The 21,161-nt window shown below is 39.0% G+C and overlaps 1 long non-coding RNA gene across 1 annotated transcript in view; it reads right to left on the bottom strand.

Moving 5' to 3' along the window:
* The window catches only part of LOC146995672 (uncharacterized), a 104,012-nt gene extending 83,264 nt beyond the window's left edge, over positions 1-20,748 (bottom strand). The window contains exons 1-2 of the long non-coding RNA XR_015042831.1: positions 20,666-20,748; positions 6,237-6,315 (exon numbers count right to left, since the gene is read on the bottom strand). This is a non-coding gene — a long non-coding RNA (uncharacterized LOC146995672). The remainder of the gene's footprint in view (positions 1-6,236; positions 6,316-20,665) is intronic.
* Positions 20,749-21,161: the final 413 nt, after the last annotated feature.

Raw genomic sequence — 21,161 nt, 5'->3', positions numbered from 1 at the left:
AATACATTACAATTGACTTCTCTTCCGGTTAAACAGTCGAGAGGTAAGTCACAGCCATTAAAACATTTCTGACGAAGATTATTAAAATATGGACACTCAATTAAAATATGACGGACAGATAGACAAACATTACAATTTGAACAAACAGGCTCATTCTCAGCTTTTAAAAGGTAGCTATGTGTCACTCTAGTGTGCCCAATTCTGAGGCGAGTCAAAAGAACTTCCTCCTTACGATTTTTGGTAGATTCCCAATGCTCAATTCTAGTGTCTTAACTTGTTTTGAACTCTTGTCTTAACTTGTTTTGAACTCTTGTCTTAACTTGTTTTGAAGCTGAACATGCCAAATTTGCTGCCATTTTTTTCGGACCTTTCCCTTGATGACACAGCAGATATCTCTAAAAGGGATAAGGCGACTAGACAGTTCAACAGTAGATTTGGCTGCGATATCTGCAAGCTCATTTCCCTTTATTCCAGCATGTCCAGGAACCCAGCAGTCAGCACTTCATATCCTCAAATCGTTAAGTTTATATGAATTTTGAGAACATCCACTACCACAGGATTCTGAGTGTTGGGAAAAGCTTCCAAAGATTTCAGAGCATTATACGAGTCTGTATAAACTATTAACTTTCTGTGGCAGAGCTTCGAGATGTACAAAAGACCATAATATATTGCAGTTCATTCAGATGTTGTGACTGAGCAAGCATGGTGCAGGCATCTGCCCTCAATGTAATCTTCAAATACAAAAGCCATCCCGACATGATCACTTGACTTTGATCCATCTGTGTATATCGGATAATAACTGCTATATTTCTGCCTGTGCTCAGCAAAGAGTTGTCTGTAAATGATCTCGTTAGTGCTCGCTTTCACGTGATGTTTGAAAACATCAAGAAGCTGAATCCGTGAATTTTCCCAAGGTGGAATTTCGAAATTCTGTACTGCTTGGGGGCGCATATCAGAGACGGAATGTTCCTCAATGACAGGGCGAACTCTTAAAGGAAAGGTAGAAACGCAGGATGGACGCATTTCAAATAAAATGTTACACGCATCATCGAGTAAGCACAGCTTATTGGGATGTTCAGGTTGGGATAGAATATTAAAATATTGCAAGAGGGATACTTGCTCACGCCTCAGATAAAGTGACGGTTCGTTACAGTCAACGTACAGGCTCTGGACGGGAAGCTGTTCAGGAGCTCCTTAAAGCTCCTGAACAAATGCGCAGAGCTTGATGGTGAACAGGATTCAGTTTTAACAATACTGATGGCCGAGCGAATCCATAAACAACTGAGCCATAGTCCAGGTTAGAGCGGACGAGCGCTCTGTAAATGCGAAGCATGGAGCAACGCTCTGCACCCCAGTAGGTGTTCGCCAACACTTTTAAAATATTTAGTGTTTTTAGACACTTCTTTCTCAGGTTTAAAACATGAGAAAGGAAAGTCAATTTTCGGTCGAACGTCACTCCTAAAAATTTTACTTCGGGCGTAACTGGAATAATTGCACCATTCAGATATAACTCAGGCTCAGAATGAAGACCTCGCTTCCTACAAAAGTGAACACACACAGTTTTCTGTTTGGAAAAAGTAAATCCCTGTTTGTTTGACCATTCTTGGATCTTATTCAGAGGCATCTGCAATTGCCTCTGTACGTACCTCATGTCTGCCCCCGACTGCTAATCTGCAGATCATCAACATATAGAGATCCCAAGATGGTGGGAGGAAGTTCTCTGAGTACAGAGTTTATTTTTAAAATAAACAGGGTTACACTGAGCACACAGCCTTGAGGCACACCCTCTTCCTGTTCAAAAACATCCGAAAAAACAGAGCCAATTCTTACTTGAAAAGTTCCAGTGTTCAAGAAGTTTTGAATGAAAATTGGTAGGTTGCCGCGCAAGGCACTATCGTGAAGATCCCGGAGTATACCGTATCACCATGCCTTATCATAAGCTTTTTCAATGTCGAAGAATATCGAGACAAGGTGGCTTCTTCTTACAAATGCTTTTCGAATAGATGTCTCTAAGAGGAGCATGTTATCTACAGTCGTTCTTCCCTTTCGAAACCCGCTCTGATAAGGCGATATAATATCATTCTTTTCCAAGAAGTAGACTAGGCGGCTGTTTACCATCTTTTCAAACAGTTTGTATACGCAACTCGTAAGGGCGATTGGCCGATAGTTCGATGGATTCCTTGGATCTTTCCCTGGCTATGCAATAGGAGTTACAACAGCTCTCCTCCACGCACTGGGAAAAATACGCTCCTTCCACACTCTATTGTAAAGAGTGAGGAGGGCAGTCAGTGACTTATAGGACAGATGTTTTAGCATTTCGTAATTCACGCCATCAAGACCAGAAGAAGACCTATGTGTCTGCAATAAAGCTCTCTTTAATTCCAGCATAGTAAATTCTCTATTGTAAGGCTCAGATTTGGACGAGTTGAATGCAATGGGATTTATTTCAGAGTGCTGCTTGATAGAGAGAAATGTAGGTGAACAGTTTCTCCTTGAAGAAACGGCAGCAAATGTCTCACCGATAGTATTTGCAATTTCTTCTATGGAGCTAATCACTCGGCCATCTTTTTCCAGAAAGGAAAGTGAGTGGTCTTTATATATTCCGCATGCTTTTCGAACTTTTTCCCAAACCCGCTTACTAGGAGTAGAGGATGTAATTGATGACACATAGGAAATCCAAGAATTCCTTTGGCTCTGCCTCCTTACTTTTCGTGCGTTTGCTTTGGCTCTTTTAAATGCAATGATGTTTCGCAGAGTAGGATATCTACGAAAAATACCCCATGCTTTTTTCTGTTTTTTCAGTGCTTCAAGACAATCGCGATTCCACCACGGTTTTGAATATTTCACTATTTTTCCTGATGTTCTAGGAACGGAAAGCATAGCTGCCTCAATAATAGTATTTGTAACAGCTTCAACAGCATCATCGATATGCGCATCTTCTACCATTTCATCTGTGAGCTCTGCAATGGAAGAGAAGAGTTCCCAGTCTGCCCTATCGAGTATGAATCGAGGGGATCTCGACATGGGGTTTGCTCCTCTTCGTGCAAGAGATATCAAAATGGGATAGTGATCGCTGTTGTAAAGATCATTTCCCACACTAAAAGTCCAAAATGGCAGCAGACATGGTGAACAGATGGCAAGGTCGAGAGCGGGGAATGTCCTTGAAGGCTCATGGAAGTAAGTATTCTGCCCATTATTCAGGAGACAAAGGCTATGATCTTCGATCATCTGCTCAATTTGTCTTCCACGGCAATTTGTATCTTTACTACCCCAGAACGGACTATGGCCGTTCAAATCTCCTATTATTATGAAAGGCTGAGGCAGCTGCTCTAAAAAATCATTTAAATCTTTCTGATCAATGTGCTCATTTGGAGGCAAATACAAAGAAACAAATGAAACAACAATATCGAAATTTATTTGAGTAGCGACAACTTGGAGGGATGTCGTCAAAGAAAGAACATTTGAGGGATAATCCAGTGAGGAGAGGAGACCTACACCTCCACTGGCGCGTTCACCTGCAAAGTTATCCTTCCTGACGAAAGAAAACCTCCGAAGTTTTGCCTGTTGTTCTGGTTTTAGATTTGTTTCCTGTATTGCGAAGCATACAGGATGATACACATTAATTATAGATTTGATGTCTAGCAAATTTCGGTGGAAACCGCGACAGTTCCATGACACGAGGGTGGCCATTATGAATGGTTTTTGTTTTTCCTGTGCTGTTCTTTTGTTTTTCATGGAACTAGATGGCTGGGAACTTCCAGACCCTCTTCCACTTCCATAAAGTCTGAATCCGCAGATTCAGAAATCATCTCATCAAGAGAGCTATTGCTGCGACTTCTATTTTTATTTGATGTTTTTTGTGTGGTAATTTTGGGCTTACTTTGAATAACTGTTTCTTTTTTTGTACTATATGGGTTGCATTTTTTTTCTTGTTGGATGTAGACGGTTGGGTTTTATTTGGTAGGGTCTGTGTGCCTATTGAAGTTGGGGTGGCAACTGTACGAGATGATTTAACAGCACTGGCGTATGATGTATTTGGTCGAAGCTGTGTGCTCTGGACTAGTCTTCTGGCTTCGGCGTAAGAGATGTTCCTTGTAACTTTTGTAGTCTGGATTTCTTTTTCCGATTTCCACTTTGGGCACAAGCGAGAAAATGCTGGGTGGTCACCCTTGCAATTTATACACAAAGGCGCAGCGGTACAATTATCAGAATCGTGGCCAATCTGTGAGCATCGGGCGCATGTGAGGCTGCCACGACAAGACGGCTTAGAATGGCCGAAACGCTGGCATTGGAAACATCGCATAGAGTTTGGAATATAAGGTCTTACAGGAATATTTAGATATCCGGCCTTAATATTCTTAGGCAGATCAGGCGTGTTGAAGGTAAGAATCACGTGTTTCGTGTCTATCAAGTTACCTTGTTTACGCATCTTGATCCGCCTTACACCGCAGACATTTTGTTCGGATAGCTCAGAAGCTATCTCTTCTTCAGAAGCATACAGAAGGTCGAATTCTGAGATTACACAACGACAATAGTTCAGTGCCTTATCGGGTGTTACAGTGACATTCGCTTGCCCAAGTTTAGTTATCTGAAGTAAAGAAGCAGACTGGGTGGCTGAGTTTGTATCAATAAGCAAGTCTCCGGAGCGGAGACGCTTTATATTTCTCGGCTCACCAATACAAGACTGGATGTATTTGTTTATTACGAAAGGAGACATCTTATGCATTTCGCCAGAAGGACTAGAGGTGACTAGGAAACGGGGACTATTGTTATGATTTTTTTCATTTGTATCTGTACGTAATTTTTTTGCAGTAGACTTTTCAGAACTAGGCTGAGTGACTGGTTTAGCAGTAGACGTTTCAGAAATAGGTGGAAGGACTGGTTTTGCAGTAGACGTTTCAGAAGTAGGTTGAGTGACTGGAGTGACTTGATTGACTGGAGTAACTTGAGTGACCTCGAAATGTTTAATCAGGTATATATGTGAAGAAGCCATAGTGAAAGAAAAAATGATTCGAGTCCGACGGCCCCGCCCACCACGGAGCCCAACAAAGGAACACAGATTCCTGTGTTAGGGCTAGCCGGACCTATACGCAAACTGAAGCCCCACAGTCGGCTTTCCCGAAAGCAGGTAATCTCGAGAGCTTGACCCCAAGCCACTGACACAAGGACTAGTGACCAGCCGATTGACACCCGTGAGGACGACTAAGGTGCCTCCCGTTTAGCTGAAGCAGAGGCCAAAATAGTGTGTTGGGGACAGTACCTCGCCCCTCAACTACCAGGACCCTCCTTTCCAGCGACACGGGTCTCCACGCACGGCAAACACGTGGGCAGTTTTCTCGCCACTCGAGAACTAGAGACAAGGTCTGTTCCAGTCTCTCGTGACGAGCCCCAAACTCCGTAGAGAGAAACCACGAGGGAGAGGGGAAGGGAAAAAGTACCAGCCAAGAGGAGAGGAGACGGAAAAGAGAATAGATCACTGGGGCTCCAGGATCGTGACACCCGTCTCACCAAGAAGATGATCCCCTGAAGGGCTAGGGTACCTCGGGATTGCCACACCCGTACTCACAAAAGTGAGCCCCCTGAGGGACCAAAAGAGATGAAAACAATAAGAGATGTAGGAAGGAAACTCGGTACTAGTGTCCAGATTGTGACTTATGCCTTTGCATCTCATGCTTTGAAATTTATCACACAAGAAAAAATTACTAAGCTTTGCTTATATTATGCGTAACTTTAATAAAATTCTCTTTTAATGTTTAAAACGCATATTTCTGAAATTTTCCTGGCTTACTGGAAAACCACCCTTCCGTCAAAATAAACCTGAATGTTGGCTTTTCCTAAAAAATTATATTTTTTAAAGTGAATTTTAAAGTGATATTATATATTTTAATTTCAAGCTAAAAAAAAATCCAGAAATTGAAAATGAATGCATATATTGCACATACATTTTATTTGTATGCAATTTTCTTCAATAAAAAATAGGCACTTTCATGACCGTTTTCTTGAAAATTATCCGATCGTTAAGGGGTTAAATAGCATTATTCTGTCATAATATCCCATTGTTTAAAAAATTCGAATACATAAAATAGGCTTTGAATTACTTTCTTTAGGATTAGAAGAGAAAAACTATTTATTCCTCTAATGAAAAAAAAATTTTTAAATAACTCTCTTGGTTTAGAAACTACTTATCCAGTATCGAATTTCTTTGTTTCCTATTAGAAATAATTAAGAGAAATTACCTTTATTCTCCATCTGTAAGATATCCATGTTTGGAGCAGCCATTATGCACCTTATCAGTAAAGCCAAATGCAGAGGACTCTTCGAAAAGAAAAGCAAATTTCAGTAAAATTTGTAATAGAATCCTCAGACGATTAAAAAAAAGAAAAGAAAATTTGAAAGATTTCGGATTTTAACGTCACGCAAGAGGGTTTAAGACATTTTATGCTCTCGCTGAATTCGCAATTTATAAATCTGCTCTTCACTCGCTCTTGCTGACAGAAATGCTTTTGGCTTTATTATTTTTAAAAAAATCCGTTTCTTCGCATTTACATCACATAAAATTCATCTGTAAAAATCACAAAAATTTTTAAAGCAACATATCGTTAGAACTCGATAATTGTATTAATCTCGGCGATAAGTGTATTAATCTCAAACCTCACTTTCAGGGCGAATCCGTTTCCCCGTTTCACTTTTCAAATAAGCAGCAGCTGGCGTGGCAACCGCCATATAAAATGGTTACAATAAAAAGGGTCCGCAATCTGTCAACTGAAACATCTCTGTTGGCACTCAGAAGATTTGTCGCACGAAGAGGTTTGCGCTCAGTAATCTTCACAGATTCAAAGACGTTCAAGCGAGCTGAAATCCATCTCAGAAACATGTGGAGAATAATCAATCAATCACCCAGATGTTAAAAATGTTATGCCTTACCTGGAATCATGTGGAGGTACATTGTTGAAAAGGCAGCATGGTGGGCGGCTTTTACCAGACTCATACGCTCTGCCAAAACTGCTTAAAGAAAGGCTTTAGGCAAAATTTTTCTCAATCTGGAAAAATTAGACACATTGCTCGTGGCAACAGCTGTTCTATCCATTGACCCTAGGTCTATTCACCTCAGAAAACCGTCCTCTCAACTTACCTGCAATTAAATTATCGGGAGAAGTACATAAAAGTACCGGGGAAACAATTGCAAAAAGATTCTCTTCGTTATACGCGAATGGCAATCATACACTCCACAACCATTAACGCAGATTTATAAAAACATCTGGTGGAACACCGCCGATGACTATTTATAGAATTGCGACGGATCCTTTTCACGTTGCGCCCGTTGGCCAGAAATACTACAAAAGCAAGCTTTGGAAATTAAAAATGATTATGCAACCAAATATGACTGAGAAGATTGATAAACAATTGTTTTGCTAAAATATCTTAAAATTTATCCAAACACAGCAGAGCAAGTACTACGTAGGGGAGTCAACTGAAAACCATAAAAGTAGAAATAAAACACCGCATATGGCGCCAGTGAGCTGTACGTTGGCATGCCTATTTGCGATAGTATGCCGGATGACTCCTAGGTGGCAGCAGCCGGCAGATACACAAACACCGGCGCAACAACAGTTCCAAAATGGCAGCCCCACTAGCCACATGCACCAGCGAGGAGCAGCGGTCTGTGATTCGGTTTTTGTGAAACCGATTGACATATTTAGGCGAATGAAGGCTCAGTATGGAGATGCGTGTTTGTCACAGCCACAAACCTATGAATGGTGCCGGAAATTTGCAAATGGTGTTACGTCCGTGGCCGGGCGTAGTGACTCCAGAGACCATTTCAGCCGTTGAAGCCACCGTTTTGGAAAACCGCCGTGTGACAATAGACGAAATTGCAGCATGTGTACACATGAGTCATAGATCGGCACATGATATTGTGCATGATGTTCTCTAGTTTCATAAGGTGTCTGCAAGATGGGTGCCCCGACAACTCACGCCTTAACTGAAACAGCGACGTGTTGATGCGTGCGAAGACCTTTTGTGGCGTGCTGAACGTGACGATAATGCCTTCTTGTCACGAATTGTCACTGGTGACGAAACATGGGTGCATTACCATCAGCCTGAAACAAAGCGAGCGAGCAAGGAGTGGCGCCACTCCTCATCACCGAAAGTCTGCCGGGAAGGTTATGCTGACCCTCTTTTGAGACGAAAAGGGCATCATCTTGGAACACTACACGCCACGAGGAACCTCTGTGACGAGTGCTACGTACTCGGAAATCATAATCATAACAAAATGACGTAAAGAATCATCTCCGGCCTGCCATCAAAACGAAACGATGTGGATTGCTGTCAGCCGGTGTGCTGCTGCAACACGACAATGCACGACCCCATACGGCGCGTGCAACGGTTGCGACCATCACATATCTGAAATTTGAATACCTCCCACATCCCCCTTACTCGCCCGACCTCGCACCGAGCGATTTCCATCTGTTTGGTCCGCTCAAAGAAGCAATGGGCGGCAGGAAGTTTCACTCCGATGAAGAGGTATGCAACGCGGTGCACGAGTTGTTGCGCCGTCGCCCAATACTTTTTTTCTGCAGGTATTCAGGCTCTTCCGAAGCGCTGGCGGACTTGCATTAATTGAGGAGGGGACTATGTTGAAAAGTGATTTACTTCTGTACCCTGTGTGACCAATAAATAATATTTAAAAAAATAATTATGGTTTTCATTTGACTCGCTCTCGTACAACTGTACTTACTCTTTACAAGCACTTATTTGTGCGAAATAGTATTTTCAGGAGTTGTAGCAATAAAAACGAAATGTAGTAGCAAACACGATATCGCTAGCGATTTACGTTGCGCAATGTCTTCCATTACCTTCATCAATTATGTTTTTTGTTTTACTACCCTTATAGGTAGATAATATCGTTATTATGGAAGGGGCTCGCGAAGTTTTAATTTTGACAGTAAGGAGCAGTGAACACAAAAAAACTTTGGGAAATGAAAATTAATTAATGTCTAATTAAAATGTTGATTAATGTTATATAACACCCATTTTTCTTCAATCGTTATGGGCCCAGAATCATTTTAACTGTCTACGTAGCAAAGCATTTAATTTAAAACAGATTTTTCACATTTCGAGACTCGATCTCTATAATCTACTCCGGTACAATAACAGTTAAGCCTAAATGAAGGTAAGAACTTATCAGCGGTCTGTTAAGCCTTTTTTTAATCACTCAGTCTTGTTTCGGCTATGAGAGACTGTAATACACTGTCACATTTGACTGCTACAGAAACGGTCAAAAGGTCGGAAAAGTCAATTTTCATAGCTCGAAGCTATAAATAAAAACTGCATTGATTAAAAATGGTCACTGACATTAGCTGACCGATAAATAAATGAAACCTGCTGAAGAAACCGAATGCGAAATGAAATGGCTCCAAGCTGATCGAAACGCTCTCGCAGACATAATTTTCAGTTAATCTAACGGAACAGTGTCACTGTGTGACATTAAGTGCTGTGTGGAACGAACTCAAAGCTGTGTAGCAATCGACGGGATTGGCGATGAAGTGAGTGAGTGAGTGAGTGAGAATTTATTGGCGCAAAACCAAAGATGATTAAAATGCGCCGAACACCGGATGGGATGACTACAAATGATGAAATTAAAATACAATAAATAAGAACAAGTAGACAAATGTACCAAATCCAGAGAATGAAGTCATATAAATGCAAGGTAAAAAGCACACATTAAAATCCAAAACACAATCCTCAATACAAATTAAATTAGGTAGTACCACAGAAGGAATCACATTTAGCCATCTGGCCACTTCTGTTTGACTTTATGCTGCCTCTAGTCTCCCAATGGCGCTCCATCCTAGTTCTGCAGGCAAATGATGCCTGCAGGTCATTATTATGAATTGTCTATCTCAGATTTCTGATATCACTATCACAGTGAAATATGTGGGCTTGCTCTCAAACATGGACTTTTATTCTCCTCGCATATGACATATTCCGAAAGCAGCGCCACTAATTTGCATATTGCAGTTTTACTCAGCTACGCTTACTTGGCAACATATTCAAATTTTACACGGTTTGGCTTATTTTTGAGGGAGTTATCGCTATTTTTGTGATTTTTTCTTAATTTATGATAACTAATGTAGTTGATAAGCGTAAAGAAATGGAAATAAACTTATCTGATGATTTATAATCGATTCTTCTGCTCTACAGTGTACCAGGAAACTTTAGATGTGCCATCGATCCTAAAGATAAATTACCTAGTCTCGAATCTGTGAAAATAAAAATGGTAGACGAATGGAAAGACAGAAAAGGGAAAATGTCTCAAGATTCACAAAATGCGTAGTATACTGAATTAAAAAGGAAGAATCTAGAAGAGATGAAAAAGTGAAAAAATTGAGGCTGAATTCAAAGAAAAATTTCCCTTATCGAGACTTGAAGTAATCGAAAATTGGGCACAAGGCATATGAATGTAGGAAAAAAACAGCCGACAGAAAATATGCACAATACAACAGAGGAAATCAAAATTCTACGATGGTTACTGTGCAGGCAAGTCTCCACATTATTCAAGCGTCATGTTTATTAATCGCAACCGCAGGATGACAACGCCTAAAGGAATGAAACAACCGGTTTCTCCCTTTTTTTTCTGCTGCTGGAGTTCGGAGGTGTAGAACGGCTTTCTGGCTGTTCCTCTCCTGCCGACGTGACGTGCCATTTTTTTTCCTCTTCCTTGAATGCTACCTGATAATATCATGCGAACTTTGGTGAGAGGAATTCAACTCCATGGTAAAACGCAAGAAAAGTGATTCTCCACATTCGTATAAGATTACTGCTGTTGATAATTTTCTGTCTAGCAACATTTACTCTTAAAGATGCCTTCGCCTCGTGGGTAATCTCCGCGTGCACATGTCTCCTCTTCTTTCGAAAAAAAAATACGACCGCTTAGAGAATATGCCTGTCGTCTACCCTAATTTTTAAGGGGTCATACCTCCCTTAAAGCATCAAAAAGTTACGATTTTTTGAAAAAAAATATATTTTATAGCATGACTTTTTCTGCGCAGTTTATAAAAAAACCGGAGCAAAAATTCCACTATTTCATGAGTTATGAAGGGAAATGTATACTAATAAAAACAAGATTTAACGGTTCGACCAAGAAGCGTTAGCAATTTCAACTCGAAGTCTTATGTGGCAAGCCTAATAATTTATTTTTTAACGATCTCTTTATGAAGTTATATCTCAACTCTTTGGTAGTTTGTTTACATTCTTGACCGTTCCTGCGTTTTATTTTATGGCTCTATTTTGCTTTCGTCTGATTATATTTTAATAGTAATTTATATCACCCCAGTTGTTATTTTCATCAGTGATGATCATTCAATTGTCATTTTAGTATAGTTTGTAAGTGGTTTTAAATATAATTGGAAGTTTTTACTGCATTTTATTGCCTTACTCTGCACTCGTCGGTAAAATCATTTTGGATCGTCAGCCAAAATGGAAGCTGACGGAATGGTTAAAATTTTTCAGGTCTCAGAGTGCAAGGGGTGTGAGATACATCAATTATACTGGTGATGGCGATTCGAAAACATTTCTTTCCATAACAGAAAGCAAACCGTACAAAGGTGTGATTATATCAAAACTACAGTGTGTAGGGCGCATCCAAAAGAGGATGGGCACTCGCTTACGTAAATTGAAAGCTGATTATAAGGCACGAAAGCTTTCAGACAACAAAAGTTTACCTGGAAAGGGTCGCCTTAAAGATAGTGCGATCAGTCGACTGTCATTGCATTACGGAAGTGCAATTCGCCAGCATGCAGATTCAATAAATGATATGCGAACTGTTATCTGGGCTTTATACTTTCATACTCGATCTACAGACAGTGAACCACTGCATAATTTTTGTCCAACTGGTGAATCCTCATGGTGCAAATACCAAATTGCTTCTACAAAAGGTGTTGTGAAGGATTTACGCCATAAAGAAACCTTACCACTGGCAGTCATGGATGTGGTCAAACCAATTTTTAACTCACTGCCACATTCAGACCTCCTAAAACGCTGCCGTGGAGCTCATACTCAAAATCCAAATGAGTCACTCAACTCCATGATTTGGCAAATCTGTCCAAAGACATCTGATAGTGGTCGAATAATTTCGGAAATAAGTAGTACATGAAGTAGTTACTCTTTTTAATAATGGTAGAAAGTGTAGATTATCTACTCTAAAATATCTGAATATACACCCTGGAATTAATTGTATTACTACTGCACAAGTCAGGAGTAACTATAGACGTGTAACGAAAGAAACGAGCAATAGCTCGTACGGACTGTCTGTTGACTCCCATCCCATGTTGGTTCGAGTTACTTTTGTTATCTTCACGGAAGATAAATCACGTTGCGTCGAAGTTAATTTTCTTAAAACTAAAGACGAAGTGTAAAATATTTTCATTAAATATAAAGCTGGGTTCGAAAACCGTCTAGGAAAGAAAATAAAACTCCTTCGTACTGATAATGGTCTCGAATATCGCGGAGAAGAATTTAATAAATATCTTCAAGAATACGAAATTAAACGAGAGTTCTCCCCAACAAAATTCGAGACCTGAACGCATGAATGATCCTCCAACTGAACTAGACCGAGTGTTCGTTTTGAGTTGAAGCCTCAAATTGTGCTGTTTATATACGTAATCTCTGCCCGACTCGAAGGCGAGTATAGACAAAACACCATATGAGCTATTCTTTGGCATCAAGCAGAATATATCTTACTTTAAAGTATTCGGATAAAAATGTTTCATACTTAATAAAAGATCTAAACGAAAATTCTATCCTATTCCAGAAAAATCGTATAAGTCGAGATGTTAGATTTATTGATGGATTTGAAAACTGTAGAAACCATAACAAAGATTTAAAAGTTTTATTTCTTGAAAATATTTCTGATAAAAAGAAGGAAGATCCATCGAATGTAAAGGAAATATCCGCTGATGTTGTAAGGATCTTAAGTTTTACTAACGTTTATTTTATTTTAAATCTTTACTATCACTTCTTATTTTCTACTTCCGGCCAGAATTATAAGCGTGAAGGAGTTTATGCAAAGTTGTCTGGCGAACGCCAAGTATTTAAGTGTGGCCTTTTTGCCAAGCAGAAGAGAGGAAGCCGTGAGTTCGAAGCAGGCCGCTTACCTTAGAAGTTACGCAGTTGCTACTTGGCCTTCCAGGCCAGAGGTTTTAATCCTCTTGATAAATTAAACGTATTGTAGTGTTCACAGTCTCTGTGCTACATACGCTTTCTGTTATTATAAGGCCAATCTTATTCTAAAGTTAAATTAGAGTTTAGTTTTATTTTGATATCTTTTAAGTTAGACCCCGAGTGGAGGGTCATTGTATTCCGAAGTACGGAAGTCATTGTATATAAAGAAAAAAATAAAGGGTTTTGTATACCCTTCGTCTGTATCCTGTCCACTTACTACAATTAGTGAACATAGCTTTAGTAAGCTCTCTGTTCTAGTCAGGTCATTGTATGTTTCCGAAGAAAGTTAGAAGAAACATTGAACCTGATAGTGGCGCCCGACGAAGAATAACCATGGCCGAGTTTCAAGAAGAACCTGTGCTGCCTGCAGAAACAGCTCAGAATCCAGAAATGCCAGCTGCCGCCCTGGAAGGATTTGGGTATATTGTCCAGACCATGCGCGCTTCGATGAAACCGGAAGCAACGTTTAATGGAAACTCACAGGTAACCAGTTTTTTGGAAAAATTGGATGACCACTTCATGCTCTACCCCGTGCACGAGTTTCAAAAAGTTACCTTAGCTACCAGCGCTTTGAGGGGCCAAGCGCTTAACTGGTTCAAATGTATCGGCAGAAGTCTCTTGGGTCAAGCAGGAAGTCCCACCTATACCTACGAAAATTTCAAGACTGCCCTACTAAAAGCCTTCCCTGTTGTAAGGGATCGTGCGAAATTAGAAACAGAACTTTTCAGTATATATCAACAAAGAATGGAAAACCTCTCCAGGTTTATTTTAAGAAAAATTCACGTTTTCAAGCTCTTGTATGGAAACCGTCCGGATCCTGAAATAATTCAAGTGATTTTGCCGAGGTTACTACCCCAAGTGCAAGACTTTATTGAATTGAGAAATCCGACTACACTGGAAAAATTATTTGAGCTAGCAATCCAGTTTGAAAGTAGAAGAACGGCGGACGTCGAAAGAAGACGCCAATATCAACAGCGAAACCAATTTGGTACGCCAAGACTACAGCAAACTCAAGCACATGGCTACGGAGAAAAAGCGAATCAGTGGGCAAGGAAACCCGAGCATTCAAAAACAGCCGGCGAACGTCGACAGTTCAATAGCAACCCAGGAAAAAAGTCTCAAGGCCAGTGGAGAAAGAAGGAAAGCACCGAAAGGAAAAATAATTTAAACTAAAACGGATTTCTGCTGACGAGAGGGTGCGGAAATCCGAAGGCCACGAAAACCCCTCTTCCTACAAGTTAAATACAGTAATGGTGAAAAATTTAACTCTTCCGAAGATTGAAGTCTTGGTAAATAATATCCCGGCCACCGCACTCCTGGATACCGGCGCGCAGTGTTCCTGTGTGGCAGAAGTCTTTTTTAGAAAGTATTTTCGCAAATACCGCATATATAATGCGGATAATACAACAGTATTAGCGGCGCAAGGAGAACAATGTAAGTGCGTAGGTAAAGTACCTTTGTACATCCGTATCAAGGACGAACAAGTAAAGGTGATGTTTTTTATAGTAAAGAATTTGCAAGCACACTTAATACTAGGAATAGACTTTCTTTCAGACGCACAAGCTACACTGGATTTTAATGAAGCGTCTCTTAAACTGACGATGAAACCAGTGCGTGTAGAAAAGGTTGAACCGCCAAGGGTAAATCTCGACCACCTGCCTAATGACGAGCAAGATAGAATCCGACAAGTGGTAAGTGAATTTGCTTCCTTATTTAGTGATATTCCAGGATTTACCCAGGTTACTAACCATAGTATTGACACCGGAGATGCATTGCCGGTTCGTCAAAAACCATACCGGTATGATAAGAATAAGGAAAAAATTATAGAATGGCATATTACCGATATGCTACGTAAAAAGATCGTAACGCCTATCTCAAGTAGTTATGCTAGTCCGGTGGTTTTATGTAAGAAAAATAATGATTATCCTTTGGAGCATCCAAAAAGGTGGAGATTCGCTATTGATTACCGTAAATTAAATTCCATAACGAAATATCCGGTATATCCGTTACCGATTATAGAAGAAATTTTAAGGAACATAAAATCAACCAAATTTATGACAACTTTAGACTTAACGAATGGTTATTTTCAAATAGGGATCAGGCCTGAGGACGTGCCTAAGACTGCTTTTATAACCAAGTCTGGCACTTATGCATTTTTGCGAATGCCGTTTGGCCTTTCAGGCGCCCCAGCAACATTTCAGCGATGCATGGACATTGTGTTAAGACCTGTTCTCGGAAAGTCCACATTTATCTATTTAGACGATATCATTATTACTAGTGATAATCTAGACCAACATGTACAGGATTTAAGACAGGTGTTTTCTTTATTAAATGAGGCCGGTCTAAAAGTTAATGTCGAAAAATGCAAATTTGCAGCCCCTGAATTAAAATATTTAGGTTACAAAATATCGCAAAAAGGGATCGAGACAGATGAATCAAAAATAATCGCGGTACAAAAGTATCCCACTCCAAACACGGCAAAGAAGCTCTCTTCTTTTCTAGGACTTTGTTCATATTATAGGTCCTTTATAAAAGATTTTGCGGCTATCGCTGAGCCATTGTTAAAATTAAAAAGGAAAAAGGCAAGATTCTCGTGGACGGCCGAAGCCAATAGTGCTTTCGAAAAATTAAAACAAGCATTAACGCAAGCCCCTGTGTTGAAATTTCCTGAAAAGGATGAAAATTTAGAAATTTCAGCGGATGCTTCGGATTATGCGGTAGGAGCGGTACTTTCGCAAAATCAGCAGCCAGTAGCATTTTTTAGCCGAACTTTAAATCAAACACAAAGAAACTATTCCGCGACCGAGAGAGAGGCACTTGCAGTTCTGTTAGCAGTGCAAAAGTTCCGAGTCTATTTTGGAAAGGCGCCGATAACAGTATATTCTGATCATGCGGCGGTAACTAGATTGTACTCTGGAAAAAATTTATCCCCAAGGTTAATAAGATGGGCACTCAAGCTGCAAGAATATAATCTGGTAATCAAGCATACCCCCGGAAAGGAAAATATCGTAGCAGATGCCCTGTCACGAATTAAATTAGACGAACAGGGTAATACCGTAAAAGTTGCAATGCTGACAGCGTGTACAATAAATTCCCGAGAAACTGTAATAACCGAACTGGGTAAGGATCCTGAGTTTGGAAGTATTTATGAGTATTTGAAGGATCCTGAAAATTTTAGCCACCAAGATATTGTGGCGATAAGAAATAGGGCGGCCCATTACGAACTAATAGATGGTCTATTATTTTATACAAAAACTACGAATTCCAACAACGAATTTCGACCTGTTATCCCAGCTAGTCTTAGATTAAATATCCTGCAAGAGCTCCATGACAGCCCTTTAGCTTCTCATGCTGGTATTCGAAAAACTACTCAACGCGTACGCGAGGCAGTCTACTTTCCTGAACTGCAAAAGTTAACAAGGGCGTATGTCCAGTCCTGCCCAACATGTCAAGCCGTTAATTATATTAATTTCCGCCCGGCCGGGTTTCTAAATAGTATTAAATCCGAATTTCCAAATGAAATAATCGGCATCGATTTATTGGGCCCTTTCCCAAAAAGTCAGTTAAACAAAAGTCGCTATCTCCTTGTTATAGTTGATCATTTTAGTAAATGGACCGAAATTGTTCCCTTAAAACGAGCCTCCGCGAAATTAGTTACCGATTCTATTTTAAATAAATATATTTTAAAATACGGGGCGCCCCTAAAAGTTATATCGGATAATGGTCCTCAATTTGTAAGTAATATATTTGAAGACATGTGCCAAAAACTGGGCATACGTCATTTAAAATGGTCCCGTATCGGCCGCAATCAAATATAGCGGAACTGGTCAACAGAAATATAGTGAAAATTATCCGTAGTTATGTTAAAAATTTTCATAAAAGCTGGGATAACTATGTCAATGAATTTGCTTTCGCCCTTAGGACCGCAAAACATGATACAACGGGAAAAACTCCTGCTGAGTTATTTCTAGGCAGAAAGATTATAACACCGTTAGATAAACTATTTTATGTGCAACAAAGAGCCCCAGAATTTAAAATGGGTGATATAGAAAAACTAATAAAAGAAGCAAAAAAGAATACAGAAGTAGCACAAAGAAAACAAAAATTGTATTATGACTTGAAACGACGGGGAGTAACTTATAAAGTAGGGGATGAAGTACTAAAAATTAAGCATTCACTTTCTTCAGCACCAGAAGATAAAACTGCCAAATTTTTCCCACGCTTTGAAGGACCATATGTTATAGAAAAAATAACTCACGCTGTTGTAGTATTAAAGGCAAGAAATGGTGAAACCTGTTCCGCAAACATTGACCAGATAAAACCATTCTATGACCGTAATAAAATGCAAATCTTTTCAGATCTTTTGCAGGATCCGGTACGGCAGACACCGCAGGTACAAGTTCCAGAGGTGGGAAAACGACAAGTACAAGGGCAAGCCAATGAGAGACAGAAGCAAGTAAAAAGAAAATTGCCCCGCGGAAAAATTGAAGGTACAAAGAAAAAGAAGCCGTTCCACCGTCCAAAAAACAGAGTTCACGAACACCCCCAGAATGAAGAAGGGAGAAGGACGACGTATGTGGAAAAGACCGGGAGAAAGGACGGCAACTATAACCCGGCTGTGAAACGGAAGATTGACTCATCCGACAGAACTCTCCGCAGCAAAAGTCGCCGAACTGCGGAAGGGCCATCAGCGGCGGAGGAAAAAGTACAAGAAAAATTTGAACGGCCAACAACGAGGTCCAAGCAGGATCACGACAGAAGTTTCCCGGTTCCACCAAGACCAGCTGCCTTCAAGCGGCCAAGACCACAAGCAGAGGACAGAAGGAAGATGTTCAAGGGTGGCCGTAGTGGTGAAAAACGGAAGCTTCCAGAGGAAAGCACTGAAGGGCGAGCCCGTACAAGAAGGAGGATCAACCAAGCAACGGTCTGCAGCACCTTTAAAGACTGGGCCCAGAAAAGGATGTCTGAATATTACAAAGATAAGTAAAATTTTGTGTTACTTTACAAACTTAAGTTAATCTTTCATTCTTACTGCAAGTGGCAGATTTGAAGAAGTTTTACCTCATGCGAGGTCTACCTTTATCGCCAAAAGGGCGAGAAATGAGTTGTGACCGATTTTCTTATTATGTTTTTCAATTACTCGCGCGTAAAACTAAAGTTGATGTATAATAGCGTTGTATAAAGACTTAAATATTGTAAAAAGTTATTGTATAAATTTTATTTAAAACATTCTAACAAGAAAGAAGTTTTAGTCTGAAAGACTTTTTGAAATGTAGTATTATTTCAATGTAGAAAGAATTGGCACTTGCTTTGAAAAGAATAGAAGTTAACAATGTACTACTAATGTATGTTTTCAAATGTGTAAAATTAACGGCATCTTCATATGTTCTTGTATACATGTGAACTGTTATTTTGAATGTTTAGAAATACCGTGATATGGTAAAAGTGAAAGTAATGTTAAAAAATTTTGTTATTCGTGTGACTGTAAAGATTAAATCATGCTGAATATGTGTTAAAGGTTGAATGATGTAGTTAGGCTCTCTGACGCTACACTTTAGAGTTAGCCACTTTCAGAATAGTACCTCAGGGTCTAGAGTTGAAATTAGGGTGTGTTAAGAGGTCTCGTATGTTGAATTTTAACACGTTAGTGTTTTGATTGTAGGAGGAAGTGTTGAACACATAGACAGAAACACATTCGTGTTTGGTGTTTTTACAACACATGTCAGAGAGCACGGGGAGAGATAATTAAAATAGTCATGAATGAAATAAGAATGTTAAGAAAAGTATATTCTATATGTTATTTGCAATGTCATTCTGTAACATTTCATTAAACTAGTTTTCCTTCCAGATCTCTGGAAGGAACCAGAATTGAATAAAGCTCCTGTTTTGATGCAGTACAGATGAAAAAGAAAAAAGATTGTTGTATATTCCGGGAGCTGCTATTGTAACAAATTTCTTTCTTTTAAAATTTTCTAGTTTCTAGCTAAGTTATGTTTGTAAAAGTTTGGCCTCGCGTTAGTTTCTAGAGCTAAAAGTTTTCAACAAGGTCGTTTTAGACCTCAGTTTCAAACTAATTAACTCTGGCGGGAAGTATGTAAGGATCTTAAGTTTTACTAACGTTTATTTTATTTTAAATCTTTACTATCACTTCTTATTTTCTACTTCCGGCCAGAATTATAAGCGTGAAGGAGTTTATGCAAAGTTGTCTGGCGAACGCCAAGTATTTAAGTGTGGCCTTTTTGCCAAGCAGAAGAGAGGAAGCCGTGAGTTCGAAGCAGGCCGCTTACCTTAGAAGTTACGCAGTTGCTACTTGGCCTTCCAGGCCAGAGGTTTTAATCCTCTTGATAAATTAAACGTATTGTAGTGTTCACAGTCTCTGTGCTACATACGCTTTCTGTTATTATAAGGCCAATCTTATTCTAAAGTTAAATTAGAGTTTAGTTTTATTTTGATATCTTTTAAGTTAGACCCCGAGTGGAGGGTCATTGTATTCCGAAGTACGGAAGTCATTGTATATAAAGAAAAAAATAAAGGGTTTTGTATACCCTTCGTCTGTATCCTGTCCACTTACTACAATTAGTGAACATAGCTTTAGTAAGCTCTCTGTTCTAGTCAGGTCATTGTATGTTTCCGAAGAAAGTTAGAAGAAACATTGAACCTGATAATGTAACAGAAGACCCTTCGAATACCGCAGAAGTATCTACTGAATCCTCTGATAATGAAGATCCTGATTCCGAAGCAATACCTGAAAGGGGTCAAAGAAAATTAAGACTGGGAATTCAGGATGACCAAAAAAGTAGATCGCAATATAAACACAAAAAGGAAAGAAGCACAAAATTGTTGAAGTAGTAGAGTAGTAGATTTTCTGACGCAAAACCTTAACGGTTATAAGCGCCGAAGACGTCACACATACTCATAGTAAGTCATATACACACAGACAAAATTAGCAAAAAAGATTAAAACAATAAAAATGTATAAAATCCAAAGAATCTGATACAATGAACTAAGATGAAGATTCTTATAATTCGCATAATGATATCACGTGTGAACAGGTGTAAAATACTAAAACATGAAATATATTAAAATACATATTATTCAAACACCAAGATACAACAACAAAACATAAACAAATTAAGTAATAAATACATGTCTCTGGTATTGAAACAAATTGGCATTCACCTCTTTCGCGATTAAAAAGTCATAAGGTAAGTCGCATCATTAATATATTTCAACTTTGCGTCACGATATAGGAGATTAGTATTATCATGAAATTTACTCAAAAATTTTAATACATAAGAAAGGACAGAATGAAAAAGAAAAAATATATATATATATATATATATATATATTTACCATGATCAAAAATTAGATGTATTTTTTCGTTAACAACTGTACTGCACATATCTCGGAAAGCAATGAATTAAATAAATCAAAGTATTCTTACCATGACAGTTCCAGTATTTTACTTATCTTAAAAGCAACTGTCTTACGAGCCTGAAAAATTTTCTAAACTGCAGAATAATTCGCAAAAGCTCAGCGAGGAGCTCTCCAAACACGTGATACGCTTTTAATAAAGCATATTTGAACACCTGTTTCTGCAAGAATTACTAAGCAGTTACCTTAATTGGCCTTAGAACAAGACATAATAAGTTCCAGAACAAAATTCTGTTCTCTCGTTACAGCTTTTGAAAGAAAAGTTACGAAACCTTGATTACACATCTCGAACCACAGCTGTCTGATAGTCACTAAATGCACTACTAAACGAACTATGTTAGCAAAATTTCTAGGCAATATTTTTTATTTAATTCGCATATTTTTATTAATTTAGAAATCTTATATTCTACATAAAAATTTGATCATTCAATAAAATATGTTAATCAGATTAGTTATCAGAATTTCTTTAAAAAAGTAAAATTTATAGAAATAAATAAAATGTACTT

This window comes from Stegodyphus dumicola, chromosome 8 (assembly GCF_044657685.1).
Source record: "Stegodyphus dumicola isolate Sdum_Otavi_A_Nest chromosome 8, ASM4465768v1".
Taxonomy (NCBI): domain Eukaryota; kingdom Metazoa; phylum Arthropoda; class Arachnida; order Araneae; family Eresidae; genus Stegodyphus; species Stegodyphus dumicola.
The sequence above is the reverse complement of the archived record's forward strand: the minus strand, read 5'-3'. Positions and strand labels throughout refer to the sequence as shown.